Source organism: Dromiciops gliroides, chromosome 3 (assembly GCF_019393635.1).
Source record: "Dromiciops gliroides isolate mDroGli1 chromosome 3, mDroGli1.pri, whole genome shotgun sequence".
NCBI classification, from domain to species: domain Eukaryota; kingdom Metazoa; phylum Chordata; class Mammalia; order Microbiotheria; family Microbiotheriidae; genus Dromiciops; species Dromiciops gliroides.
The window spans coordinates 113,059,198-113,073,491 of NC_057863.1; the positions used below are offsets into that span (position 1 = coordinate 113,059,198).

General features: G+C 35.5%; 1 protein-coding gene across 5 annotated transcripts in view; it reads right to left on the reverse strand.

The window, feature by feature from the left end:
• PCDH9 (protocadherin 9) overlaps positions 1-14,294 on the reverse strand; it is a 1,095,516-nt gene that overhangs the window by 68,110 nt on the left and 1,013,112 nt on the right. The window lies entirely within an intron of this gene.

Here is a 14,294-nt window from a genome sequence, read left to right on the forward strand (position 1 = left end):
TGGGATATATATATATATACATATACATACATACATATATATATATATATGTATGTATTTAATTGTGTTGGAAGAAAATTGAAGACAAAGTGGAAAATCAAATGGCATTTTCATGTCACAGCAATCCTTTAAGAGGAATGCTGTGTTTCCTTCTCAGGTTTCTAAGACGAAGGCATGTGTTTTCAAAATAAGAAATGTGATACCATCAGATGAGGCTTCATTCAGTTCTTGTCTAACTTGAGAGTATGGATGTTTTCATCAAATATTAAAGACCAATACAACTTCTTTTCAAGGAAAAATTAAAATATATTGTTTTCTTTGTAAGGCATGAGCTAGAAAGGATGAAAAATGGATTTATAACATGGGCAATAAGAATGAACACGAGGCCAAAAATCTTTAGGTGGAAACCTGAAGAGGAAAAGGGGTTTATTGGCTACCAAAATCTAAATGAAATCTCTCAGGCTAGCCTCCTTTTAATGTGTTCTGTTCTTCTTCCATATACTCTAATCTGTATCAATGATGTAGTAGGTTTGGGGAAGGGAAGCCCAAGACATTAAAATACAGGTACACCTATTTATTGTGTTCTAGGTCTAGTTGCAATTGTTCCTTACTCCAACCCTCTGATAATTGTTAATCTTGTTCTAGCTATGGGAAGCCCAAGATATTAAAATACAGGTAAGCCTATTTATTGCGTTCTAGATCTAGTTGCAATTGTTCCTTACTCCAACCCTCTGTTTGATAATTGTTAATCCTGTTCTAGCTATGTAAAAAAATGGCATAATTCCTTCTCAGATCAAAGGCTTCCCACATTCACTATTGAGCTGAATGAAATAAAGCATACAAAGATTTCACTTTAAAACAAGGGCATATACTTATCAAATACAAATGACTAAAATATATATAGATTACTTTGGGGAAGTTCTCATTCAAAAATAGATATGGGGGGCGGAGCCAAGATGGAGGAGAGGAAGCAGTAAGCTGCCTGAGCTCTCCTTCTGTTCCCTCAAAAAGAACATTAAATCAAGCCTCTGGACCGATTCTGAAACTACAGAACCTGCAAAGAGATAGAGAGACACAGTCTTCCAACCAGAGATAATTTAGAAGACTTCAGGAAAAGGTGGGTCTGACTTGGGCATAAGGGAGGCCCAGCGCAGGGCAGCAGCCCGGGGCTGAGGGGGTCGGGACAAGTCAGCAGGAGCTGTGGGCCACAGCTGAACAACTGAGACCCCTGGAACCTGGCTCAAAAATCTGGTGGTCAAGAAGGACAGTGGAAAAATGTACCTGCACCACCCGGGAGGGCAGGTTGCTGGCTGTGGGGCCGCGAGCAGGACAGATTGGGATAGGGTGCCTGGCCGAGTGCACTCAGACAGGAAGTGCAGGGGGCAAACTACACTCACTATAAAGGCCTCAGAGTAAAAAGCCGGTCACACAGCACCTACATCCCTGCACAAGAAGCCCAAAACAGGGACCCTGGTGCCCCCAGAGCAGACCTCAACTTAAAAAATAAATAAATAAGCTGCAATAATGAGTAAGAAGCAAAAAAGAGCCCTCTCCATTGAGAGCTTTCTGTATCAATAGGGAAGAAGCCAACACAAACTCAGATGAGGACAATACCCTCAAATTGCCTACCTGTGAAGCCTCATGAGGGAAGGTGAATTGGTCTCAAGAACAAAAAGCCTTCCTGGAAGAGTTAAAAAAGGATTTAAAAAAATCAATTGAGAGAGGTAGAAGAAAAAATGGGGAGAGAAATGAAAGCGAAACAAGAAAACTATGAAAAAAGAATCAGCAGCTTGGAAAAGGAAGCACAAAGATTGACTGGCCAAATGGAAAAGAAAAGTGCATAATTTCACTGAAAAAAACAATGCCTTAAAAAATTCATTTGGCCAAATGGAAAAAAAGGTGCATAATCTCATTGAAGAAAACAATGCCTTAAAAAATTCATCTGGCCAAATGGAAAAAAAAGTACATAATCTCATTGAAGAAAACACTGCCTTAAAAAATTTACTTAGCCAAATGGAAAAAAGGGTGCATAATCTCACTGAAGAAAACAATGCCTTAAAAATTAAAATTGGAAAGTTGGAAGATAAGGAATCCATGAGACACCAGGAATCAGTCAAGCAGAATCAAAAGAATGAAAAAATAGAAGAAAATATGAAATACCTCCTTGGAAAGACAACTGATCTGGAAAACAGATCAAGGAGAGACAATTTGAGAATCATTGGACTGCCTGAAAGCCATGACCAGAAAAAGAATCTAGACACCACATTCCAGGAAATTATTAAGGAGAACTGCCCTGATATCATAGAATCAGAGGATAAAATCATCATTGAAAGAATCCACTGATCACCTCCGGAAAGAGACCCCAAAAGGAAAACTCCAAGGAATATTGTATCCAAATTGCAGAATTATCAGGTGAAGGAGAAAATACTCCAAGCAGCCAGAAAGGAGCAATTTAAATATCATGGAGCCACAGTCAAGATTGCTCAGGACCTGGCAGCTTCAACATTAAAGGACCGCAAGGCTTGGAATATGATATTCCGGAAGGCAAAGGAGGTTGGATTGCAGCCAAGAATCTATTACCCAGCAAAATTGAGCATTCTCTTTCAGGGGAAAAGATGGACATTTAATGACATTGGGGACTTTCAATCTTTCCTGGTGAAGAGACCAGAACTAAATAGAAAATTTGATCTTAACATACAAGACTCAAGAGAAGTTTAAAAAGGTAAACAGAGGGGAAAAAAAAGGTTACCCTATTAGGTTAAACTGTTTATATCCCTACATGGGAAGATAATACTCATAACTCTTAAGAACTGTAAATGTATTTGGGCAGAGAGAAGGAGTTTACATAGAGGGTATAAATAATAAATTATCTTTTATGTGATGATAAAAAAAATTAAGGGGTTAAAAAGGGAGTCTATGGGGAGGAGAGGAAAGGGGAGGTGGAATGGGATGAATTATATCATATGAAGAGGTGAAAAAAAACCTATTACAATAGAGGGAAAGAAAGGAGGGGTGAACACTGTTTCAATGCTACTCTCATTAGATTTGATCCAAAGAGGTAATAACATATATGTTCATTGGGATAAAGAAACTTAGCTCATTCTTTAGGGAAGCAAAAGGGGAAGGGAAAGGGGGGGGCTGATAGAAGGGAGGAAAAAAGCAAGGGAGAAAAAGGTAAAGAAAAGAGAGGGGGGTGATAAAAAGGGAGGGCTGATTGGGGGAGGCAGGGGTAAGAAGTAAAACGTCGGTGAGGAGCAATAGGGTGAAAGAAGGGGGGAAAGTACAAAGGAGGTAAATAAAATGGAGGGGAATAGACAGTCAGTAATAATAACTGTGAATGTGAATGGGATGAACTCTGCTATAAAACAAAAGCGAATTGCAGAGTGGATTAAAAATAAGTATCCTACAATATGCTGTTTACAAGAAACATATTTGAAGCAGAGAGATACACACAGAGTAAAGGTAAAAGGCTGGAGTAGAATATATTATACTTCAGTTAAAGTAAAAAAAGCAGGGGTAGCAATCCTTATCTCAGACAAAGCATAGGCAAAAATAGATCTCATTAAAAGAGATAAGGAAGGAAATTACATCTTGCTTAAAGGTACTGTAGATAATGAAGTAATATCAATGTTAAATATGTATGCGCCAAGTGGTATAGCATACAAGTTCTTAGAGGAGAAGTTAAATGAGTTACAAGAGGAATTAGACAGTAATACTATACTAGTGGGGGATCTGAATCTCCCCCTCTCAGAATTAGATAAATCTAGCCAAAAAATAAATAAGAAAGAAGTGAAAGAGGTGAATAGATTACTAGAAAAGTTAGACATGATAGATGTCTGGAGAAAATTGAATGGGGATAGAAAGGAATATACCTTTTTCTCAGCAGTACATGGCACATTTTCAAAAACTGACCATGTATTAGGGAACAAAAACATCATAGTCAAATGTAGAAAGGCAGAAATAGTAAATGCATCCTTCTCAGATCATGATGCAATAAAAATTACATGTAAGAAAGAGCCAGGGAAAAGTAGAATGAAAATCAATTGGAAACTAAATAATATCATTCTAAAGAATGAATGGGCCAAACAACAAATCATAGAAACAATCAATAACTATATCCACGAGAATGACAATAATGAGACAACATACCAAAAGCTATGGGATGCAGCCAAAGCAGTTCTTAGGGGAAAATTTATAGCTCTAAATGCTTACATGAATAAAAAAGAGAAAGAGGAGATTAATGAATTGGGCATGCAACTTAAAAAGCTAGAAAAAGAACAAATTAGAAATCCCCAATTGGATACTAAATTAGAGATCCTGAAAATTAAAGGAGAAATTAATAAGATTGAAAGCAAAAAAACTATAAAATGAATCAATAAAAAGAAGAGCTGGTTTTATGAAAAAACCAATAAGATAGATAAAATATTGGTTAATTTGATTAAAAAAAGAAATACGAAAACCAAATGACCAGTATGAAAAATAAAAAGGGTGATGTTACCACCAACGAAATGGAAATTAAATCAATGATTAGGAATTATTTTGCCCAACTGTATGCCAATAAATTTGACAATCTAAATGAAATGGATGAATATTTACAAAAATACAAACTGCCCAGGTTAACTGAAGAAGAAATAAAGTCCTTAAATAAACCCATATTAGAAAAAGAAATTGAACAAGCCATTAATGAACTCCCTAAGAAAAAATCCCCAGGGCCAGATGGGTTTATGGGTAAATTTTACCAAACATTTAAAGAACAATTAATTCCAATATTATACAAATTATTTGGAAAAATAGGTGAAGAAGGAGTTCTACCAAATTCGTTTTATGACACAAATATGGTGGTGATACCAAAACCAGGCAAAGCAAAAACAGAGAAAGAAAATTATAGACCAATTTCCCTAATGAATATTAATGCTAAAATCTTAAATAAGATATTAGGAAGGAGATTACAGCAAGTGTTCACCAGGATAATACACTATGACTAGGTGGGATTTATACCAGGAATGCAGGGCTGGTTCAATATTAGGAAAACTATTAACATAATCAACCACATCAATAAGAAAACCAACCAAAATCATATGATTATCTCAATAGATGCAGAGAAAGCTTTTGACAAAAGACAACACCCATTCCTAATAAAAACACTAGAGAGTTTAGGAATAGGTGGAGCTTTTCTTAAAATAATAAACAGTATCTACCTAAAGCCATCAGCAAGTATTATATGCAATGGAGATAAATTAGAGGCCTTCCCAATAAGATCAGGGGTGAAGCAGGGATGTCCATTATCATCCCTATTCTTTAATATTGTACTAGAAATGTTAGCTTTAGCAATCAGAGAAGAAAAAGGAATTAAAGGAGTTAGAATAGGCAAGGAGAAAACAAAACTATCACTCTTTGCAGATGATATGATGGTATACTTAAAGAATCCTAGAGAATCAACTCAAAAATTACTTGAAACAACAACTTTAGCAAAGTAGCAGGATATAAAATATATCTACATAAATCATTAGCATTTCTATACATGACCAAGAAAGTCCAACAGCAAGAGATAGAAAGAGAAATTCCATTTAATGTAACGGTAGATAATATAAAATACTTGGGAATCTACTTGCCAAGACAAACCCAGGAACTCTATGAACACAACTACTAAACACTCTTCACACAAATCAAATCAGATCTAAATAATTGGAAAGATATCAATTGTTCATGGATAGGCAGAGCTAATATAGTAAAAATGACAATACTACCTAAATTAATTTACTTTTTCAGTGCCATACCAGTCAGACTACCTAAAATTTTTTTATAGAGCTAGAAAAAATAACAAAATTCATCTGGAAAAACAAAAACTCAAGGATATCCAGGGAAATAATGAAAAAAAAATTCACAGGAAGGTGGGTTAGCAGTACCAAACCTGGAGCTTTCCTATAAAGTGGCAGTCATCAAAACTATCTGGTACTGGCTAAGAAATAGAGTGGAGGATCAATGGAATAGGCTAGGCACAGGAAACGCAGTAGTAAATGACACTAGTAATGTAGTGTTTGATAAACCCAAAGACTCCAGCTTCTGGGATAGGAACTCAGTATTTGACAAAAAATGCTGGGAAAACTAGAAGATAGTATGGCAGAAATTAGGCATAGACCAAAATCTTACACCTTATACTAAAATAAGGTCAAAATGGATACATGATTTAGACATAAGAGGTGATACCATAGGTAAATTAGGAGAGAAAGGAATAGTCTACCTATCAGATCTTTGGAAAGGAAAACAGTTTTTCACCAAACAAGAGATAGAGTATATTATAAAATGCAAAATGGATGATTTTGATTATATTAAATTAAACATTTTTTGTACAAACAGAAACAATGCATCCAAAATTAGAAGGGAGGCACAAAGCTGGGAAACAATTTTTACGGCCAGTACTTCTGATAAAGGCCGCATTTCTAAAATATATAGGGAACTAAATCAAATTTATATAATTTATAAATTTATAAGAATCCAAGAATCAATTAAGAAATGGTCAAAGGATATGAATAGGCAGTTTTCTGATGAAGAAAACAAAGCTATCTATTCCCTTATGAAAAAATGCTCTAAATCTCTAATGATTAGAGAGATGCAAAATTAAAACAACTCTGAGGTACCACCTGACACCTATCAGATTGGCTAAAATGACAAAAAAGGAAAATAATAAATGTTGGAAAAGTTGTGGAAAAATTGGAACACTAATGCATTGTTGGTGGAGCTGTGAACTGATCCAATCATTCTGGAGAGCAATTTGGAATTATGCCCAAAGGGCAATAAAGCTGTCCATACCCTTTGACCCAGCAATACCACTTTTGGGTCTTCTGCCCAAAGAAATCATGGAAAGGGGAAAGGGACCCACATGTACAAAAATATTTATAGCTGCTCTTTATGTGGTTACAAAGAATCGGAAGTTGAGGGGGTACCCATCAATTGGGGAATGGTTGGACAAGTTGTGGTATATGAATACAATGGAATACTATTGTGCTGTAAGAAATGATGAGCAGGAGGACTTCAGAGAAACCTGGAGGGTCTTTCTTGGGCTTATGATGAGTGAGATGAGCAGAACCAGAAGAACATTGTACACAGTATCATCAACATTGAGTGTTGATCTACTGTGATGGACTATATTCTTCTCACCAATGCAATGGTACAGAAGAGTTCCAGGGAACTCATGATAGAAGAGGATATCCAAATCCAGGGGGAAAAAAAGAACTGTGGAGTAGATGCTGAATGAACCATACTATTTCTTTTGTTGTTGGTGCTGATGTTTTTCTATTTTGAGGTTTGTTGTCATTGCTCTGATTTTTCTCTTACAACATGACTAATGCAAAAATATGTTTAATATTATGTGTGTGTATGTGTGTGTGTATATATATCCTATATCAGATTACCTGCTGTCTTGGGGAGAGGGAGGGAGGGAGGGAGAAAAATCTGAAATTGGAAAGCTTGTATAAACAAAAGTTGAGAACTATCTTTACATGTAACGGGAAAAAATACTTTATTAATTTAAAAAATAAATAAATATTAAAACTAAAAAAATAGATATGACTATCTGCTAAAGAAAATGTCTTTATATAATGAATTTTAGGTCTACTACAGAAATGCCAATTGATCATTCCTACAACTACCATGCAAAAAAAATGGAAGTGGATTGTGCCTCTCGAGAATACCAACAAATATTTCAAATATTTGCCTTGACTTAGAAACCCAGAACTATCTCTAGCTAGATACGAAGCTGTAGAAACTGTTCTGGTCATGTCTGAAGGCCTCCCTGGCTCCCCCAAGAAGTATCTTTGACCCAAAAGATAAAGTCCCTCCCTTGTAAGTGTTTTGTCACATCCATTATTCTTTCCACTTACTTATGCCTTGACTGACCCAAAGTCCCACAATTCATATACCAAAGCTAACATCCCTTAGCAAGTTTTGGTTCCAGCATTTCTAACTCAGAATTCAATTCAATTCAATAATCATTTTTTAAGAATCATGTTAGTCACTGCGGATAAAAACATAAAAATTAAATAGTCTGCCCTAGAGAAGATAACATTTTGCATTCTAGGCAGGTAGATGACACATTGGAAACCTGAGCTCAAGTTCAGCCTCAGACACTAGTGGTGTGGCTGTGGAAAAGTTTCTTTACCTCTTAGCTCAGCCTCATTTTCCTCATTTGTAATATGGGGATAACAGCATATATATCACAGAGTTGTAAGGATTAAATAATATTTATAAAGCACTTTGCAAACCTTAAAGGGCTATGTGAATGCTAGGTATTAGTAATGTCTCTACCTTTGAGCCTAGACTGGGAAAGATTTTGTGGTTGGGGCAGTATATTATGTAGCCCAGAGAGAACAGAAGAGATATGGAAGATGTGGTTTAGGGGAGGAATTCTTCTCTGATACTACATGGGCAGTTGGGAAGACTGGTGTCTGTGTAGACAGGTAATATCTTAAAAATATACCTGGTTTCTCAAAGCCCTTCGATTTCCTAACCTTTTCCTAAATCTGCAAAGGATTAGAAGAGTGGAAAGGCAAATTCTTACTGGCTGAAACCCTCATCGCCCACAAATCTTCTAGTCCTTCACATAATAGATTGAGGCCACAAAGCTAGGTGCTTTAGAGTAGATCAAAGACATAAAAAATTGGCTGCTCCAAGTCTTATGAGATCTTTAAGACTTGCTCTTCCTCTAGATTCCTGACTCTTGGGCCCAGGACACTCAAAAGGAGTCATCAATAAGGTGACCACTGCTTAAGATTTTTATACTCTCCAGAGATTTTTAGTCTTAGGTTATTGACTTCTCTAAGTTACCAATGAAGAAAGGAGGCTATGAGGGCAGGGCAGAGCTTTCCTGTCAAAGAATCATGGGGATTGTTGCTAGGCTGCCTGCTATAGTTGGGATAATGGTATGGGTTCCCTCAAAGGCCATGAAGGCAAACAATCCACCTACCAACGAAGGATAAAAAACCCATAAGATGGCAAGGAGTAAACCCAGTGAGGCTACCCATTCATCCTCCTCCTCCTCCTCCTCCTCCTCCTCCTCCTCCTCCTCCTCCTTCTCTTCTCTCCTACTCAAGCCAACATGGGAGGCAAAGGGCAAGGGTGTTAGTCTGTTGATTTTTTATTCCATAAATGAATGGTGTATTCACCCTTAAAAATCAGCCTAATTCTCTGGTAATCTACTGTTTCTCTGTTCTAAATCACTGTAACAATGCTGTCCAGTATCAGTAGGCTAGAACAGGGCAAAACTGCCTTTGCCTCCTCTGTTGCTACCTATGTAAAGATGAATGGCACCAGTGGAAAATATACAGCCATGCCAAGAGAGTCTATTGCAGATATATGCTATCTATACTACACATTTATCCTATTTTTCCCTGATTTTCCAAAGAGGCTCTTTCTAATCCTTCTCTTTTCTAACATACTATAGCAATCCCTGCTGAATTTTATCAAGAGAAGTTGATGAAAACTCCCTATTTTCCCCATTTCTATACTTTAAACTTCCTCTGTATCACTTTCAATTCTTTCCTCCTCTAGCTTTTAAATTTGCTGATAATGGCATAGTGGCTAGACAAAGTTTAACCTCTCTTTGAGTTAGAGTTCTTCTCTATTGATAAGAAATATACTAACTTCCATTCCAATTTTATAAAATCTTGTTAGAAAGGTTGTTGTTTTTGTCTTGTGATAAAATAATGGTATTTAGCAGACGCCCAGGGCCCTACCTGATTGATTTAGTATTGTTTGGATTGGATGAGAATGAGAAATTCACCAAGTACCTACTTGGGATGATTAGATTATGGTTACACCTGGCCAGCCCTGAGTGACCAGTTGGTGTACTACTGAGGTCAGCAGGTACTTAGGAGGTACATAGCAGGTACTTAGATAAAATTTCTTATCCAACTTGCTTTGCAGAGAAGATCAGAAGATTGAGGGGTTCAGGTCTCTTTGTGGTTGCCAAACTGTGTTGTTTAAAATCTAAATTGTGGATTCTAAACTGCCCCCACCCCCAGTCTTGGGGGGAAGCTGGCTAAAATCACTGATAAATTCAGCAAGAGTTTGGGCTTTTAAAGATTTATTAAAATATATATTATAAGTTAGCAAAGAGAGAGAGATTGAGAACAGATTCCTTATAGCATGGAAATCCTAGCTCAGATCTCATTTGGTATAGCTAGAGAGAAAGAAAGCAATTTTCTTCCCTAGCAGCCCATGTGAAATTTCTCACCACCAAGCTGTGTCCAAACGACTCCTTTATTCACTTTCTAGAAATATTGTTGCTTGGGCAAACTTGAAAGTTCTTGCTAGAATGCAGTCAGTGGTTGACTCTGTCCTTGAAGAACGTTTCCTTAAACTGGGATTAACCTCAAATTCTATCTGATGTGTCTGGGACTATGAAGCTATACCATATTAGGCTGGTTTTCCCCATGCTACTTTCAACACCATTTTTCTAGACTAGTAAGTACTCTGATTCTGACCCTGTAGCTCTAGAGTACCTTACTTTTTCTCCTTTCACATTAGGTAAGTTCAGAAGAAAGATTCTTTCTCAGGTAAATGTATATAGTATGCCTGTATTTTTGTTTTTTTCTCTCAGCTCATGGTTCTAGTCACTTTCCTATATTTAATATGCTCTAAATAATAATAATAATAATAATAATGCCATTATATATCAGGCACAGTGCTATGTCCTTTACAATTACTATCTTATTTAATCTCCATACCAACTATGGGTAGATACCCTTATTAACCCCATTTTACAGATGAGGAAACTGAGGTAAAGAGGTTAAGTGACTTAGCCTGAGTCACAAAGCTAGTGTCAGAGTTCAAAGTTGAACTTTGGTCTTCCTGAGGCCCAGTGTTATATCTACTGAACAACCTAGCACATGACTTATGGTCCCCATCTTTCAGCAGAGGGATACTCAAATCCAGGCTTACAATGAAAATGTTTTTGGGGGTTTTTTTGGTTTTGGTTTTTTTTAGTGAGGCAATTAGGGTTAAGTGACTTGCCCAGGGTCACACAGCTAGTTAGTGTTAAGTGTCTGAGTCTGGATTTGAACTCAAGTACCCCTGACTCCACGGCTGATGCTCTATCCACTGTGCCACCTAGCTTCCCCAAAATGTTTTTAAAACAAAATTGACTATGAATTATCAGACCATCCTCCCTCACCACAGGGATAGGTTTTGCTATATTTGTACACATATAAAATCATAATCAGATACAGAATTTCTCTGGTATAACAGATTCTACAGTGATCAATGATGAAAATATATTTTTCCCCCTGTAAAAGTGAGTATTAAACATTTTAGATTAATGGTATTTTGTGGAATGAACACTCAAGTTCAATATTAGGTTACATGGGTTGGGTCTTCATACAGAAACTAATTTGGGGAATAAATGATTGAAATCAATCAACGGTTTAATAGCCAACTTAACTAAATTCAATCAGTCGTTTGAAAGTTCAGTTGTTTGGCAGAATTAAACAATTTGTTTTTCAAACTTATTTATGCATTAATATAGCAGCAGTTTCTTAATATAAGACAAAATCACATTTGTTGTCAATTCAACCTATAGCATTGTGTTCAGTTATTTCCAACAATCATTTTAGTCTACTTCAGATAATTTCCTTTGTCAAACATTTCCATTTCCTTGAGACATTTTAACAGAATATGTAATTTAGAAAGCTAGAGGTTTTTAATTATATTGTCATAATAAATGGGACAAAACTATTGAATCTATACCTAGTATAAAGTATTAATCAACATTATACTCAGAGAAGTACATAATTTATTGTAATTGTAATTAAAATTTGATCAAATATATTTGACATAATTAAATTGCTTAGCCAAAATTAAGGGTTAAATGTGAATATTATGGAGTAACAATATACCAATTTAATTTTATCTTTCTTATAATTCAATGTGCAAGGATTTTAAAATAATTTTCACTTTAGTCAATATGCTGATGGGAAAAACCTGCTATTTATATTTATTCCACTTTTAGAATGTTGCACATTTTTTTACTCCTCTTTTAACCTGGGGTAATTAAGTGTGAGTGCTATACTTCTTTCTTTCCATTCTCTGAAACTGATCCATATTAAAAAATTATACATGACTAATCATACTCTATATATCATTGAATATAAATAATCAGAGACTTGACTTGTTATATATTTTGTATATAATGGCTTCTCCCTAATGATAATTAACATGCTCAATTTGCATGATAAAAAGGGACACCTTTTATGAAGCCTTAGTTTTTGTAGTGATATAAATGTAATCTCACAATTCAGTCCTAATCTACCTCTCATAGGTCTTTGTATTAATGACTTTTTAGAGGCAACTTCACCTACACTCAAATATAATTTCAACTGTGAAATACTGGAGGAGTAAACATGAATAGATTTTTTTTAAAGGAAGATTACCCATCTGACTTTTTTTTTTTTTTACAATTTTGGTTATTCATTAAATTTTGAAATAAAAAATTAAGATAAAACTTTCTTATATATTTTTTGCATTTGGAAGAGATTTGAATTGTAAATATACATCTGTTCATACAATAGAACAATTTGTAATTGTAATTGTAATACACAAATATTAAAACTTTTGACAGAGAGGTTGGTGGTAGTTGTTTTTTTCCTCCTCTTTTCCCCTAGTATTCTGGGGTCATCACTCATAATAGCAAAAACTATAGCATAAGGGGGAAAAGCATCCAGAATGTTCCTAAAAATAAAATAGAAAGCCCTCAGGAGCCTTTTCAGAACAACAATAAAAAGTATTGCTAGCTGTAAAATTTGTAAGCAGGTTCTATCCTGTCGGCACAGAAACAATGAAGATGAATTACATCCTAGGAGAAATATTGAGAAGGTCTGGTAGCACAGTGGCAAGCTAACAAACAGTGAGAACAGAACACAAACTGCTCTATTTCCTGAGTTGAAGATGTCAGAACGTGAAGACAGAGATAAACTGGTTAAATTGAAATGCAGAAACAGACTTTCAAATTGATCTCCTTAGCAACAAAGTCTGTTTACATGGACGTTGTTTCTGTTCCTCAGCTTTGTTGTTGTTGTTGGGTTTTTTGTTTGTTTTTTAGTTTCTGTTTCTTGGGACTGAGCTCACTACATATGTTAAATGTACCAACTACCTATACGTAAATTGTTGGGTAAATGAAATACAATCATAGTGTTTATGGTAATTTTTTGTTTCCCCTCCAGATTTCCTTATGCTGTGATGGAAAAACAGCTTTGATATTAAATTAATTTTGCCTTGGGCCAGGGTTATTGTCTAAACCAAAAGGACATTTAGTGTACATGGGGAAAAATGGCAGCTGGTATGAAATGTTCAGGGAGAATCCCACAGAGTCCTTGTAGATCTAACCTAATATATACAGTAATGTCTGGATCAAAAGTGAAGAGTTTTTTTTTTTTAATGTCCTTGTTTGATGCCCTGGATGTTAATGTGATAAATGCAAAGATGTGTTAAGAAGAAAATATATGAAAAGGGTTATTTTGATGATGTTGACATCACCACTGATGGAAAGTTGTAAGTATAATAACAAACTTTCTCTATCCTAGACCAAGGTCACCAGATGCAGATTGGAACTCTCACACCAGATGCAGACTGGAGAGAGTGTTTATTAAAACTAAGCTGTGATTCTCACAGGATATTTTTAATGTTTATAATGATTACCCCCCATGAAAAGAGAGTAACTTTGCATTTGACTTTAGGAGTCATGATTTTTTTTTAAATTCTAATTTGTAGGCTTAACTAATAGAGCTTTTCTTTAGTTATCTATTTGGGAATTGTAGGTTTTTGGTTTTTTTCAAATGCTGGATAAGAAAAAAAATCTAGCCAACAAGTAATGAGTGTGGCTTCAGTCATTTGTATATTAAAAATGGAAAGTAATATCAGCTTCTCTGGAAATCATTAAAAATTGCTGTAATTCATATACAGGAGCATAGATGATTGATTGCATTTAAACAATAGGAAGACTTCAAGGTGAAGTGGAATAAATGTTATGTGGAAGGTATGTTAAGCTCTTTGGTACCTTAATACATTTATTTGATGAAGAGTTTGAGGCATATTGGTTACTAACAGAACCACAGCTCACATGGGTTATTTGTTTATAGACCTAAAAGTCTGTCAAGATACTTGCTTCTTCCAGTTAAATTATTTCTGTGATGTAAGTCTACTGATAAGAATAGGTCATTGGGAGCAGATGAAGTGGGCCTTCTTCCACTTAGTTTCCTCAAGGGCTCTCATTCATTTTAGTATTGCATGGCTGGTGAGGTAAT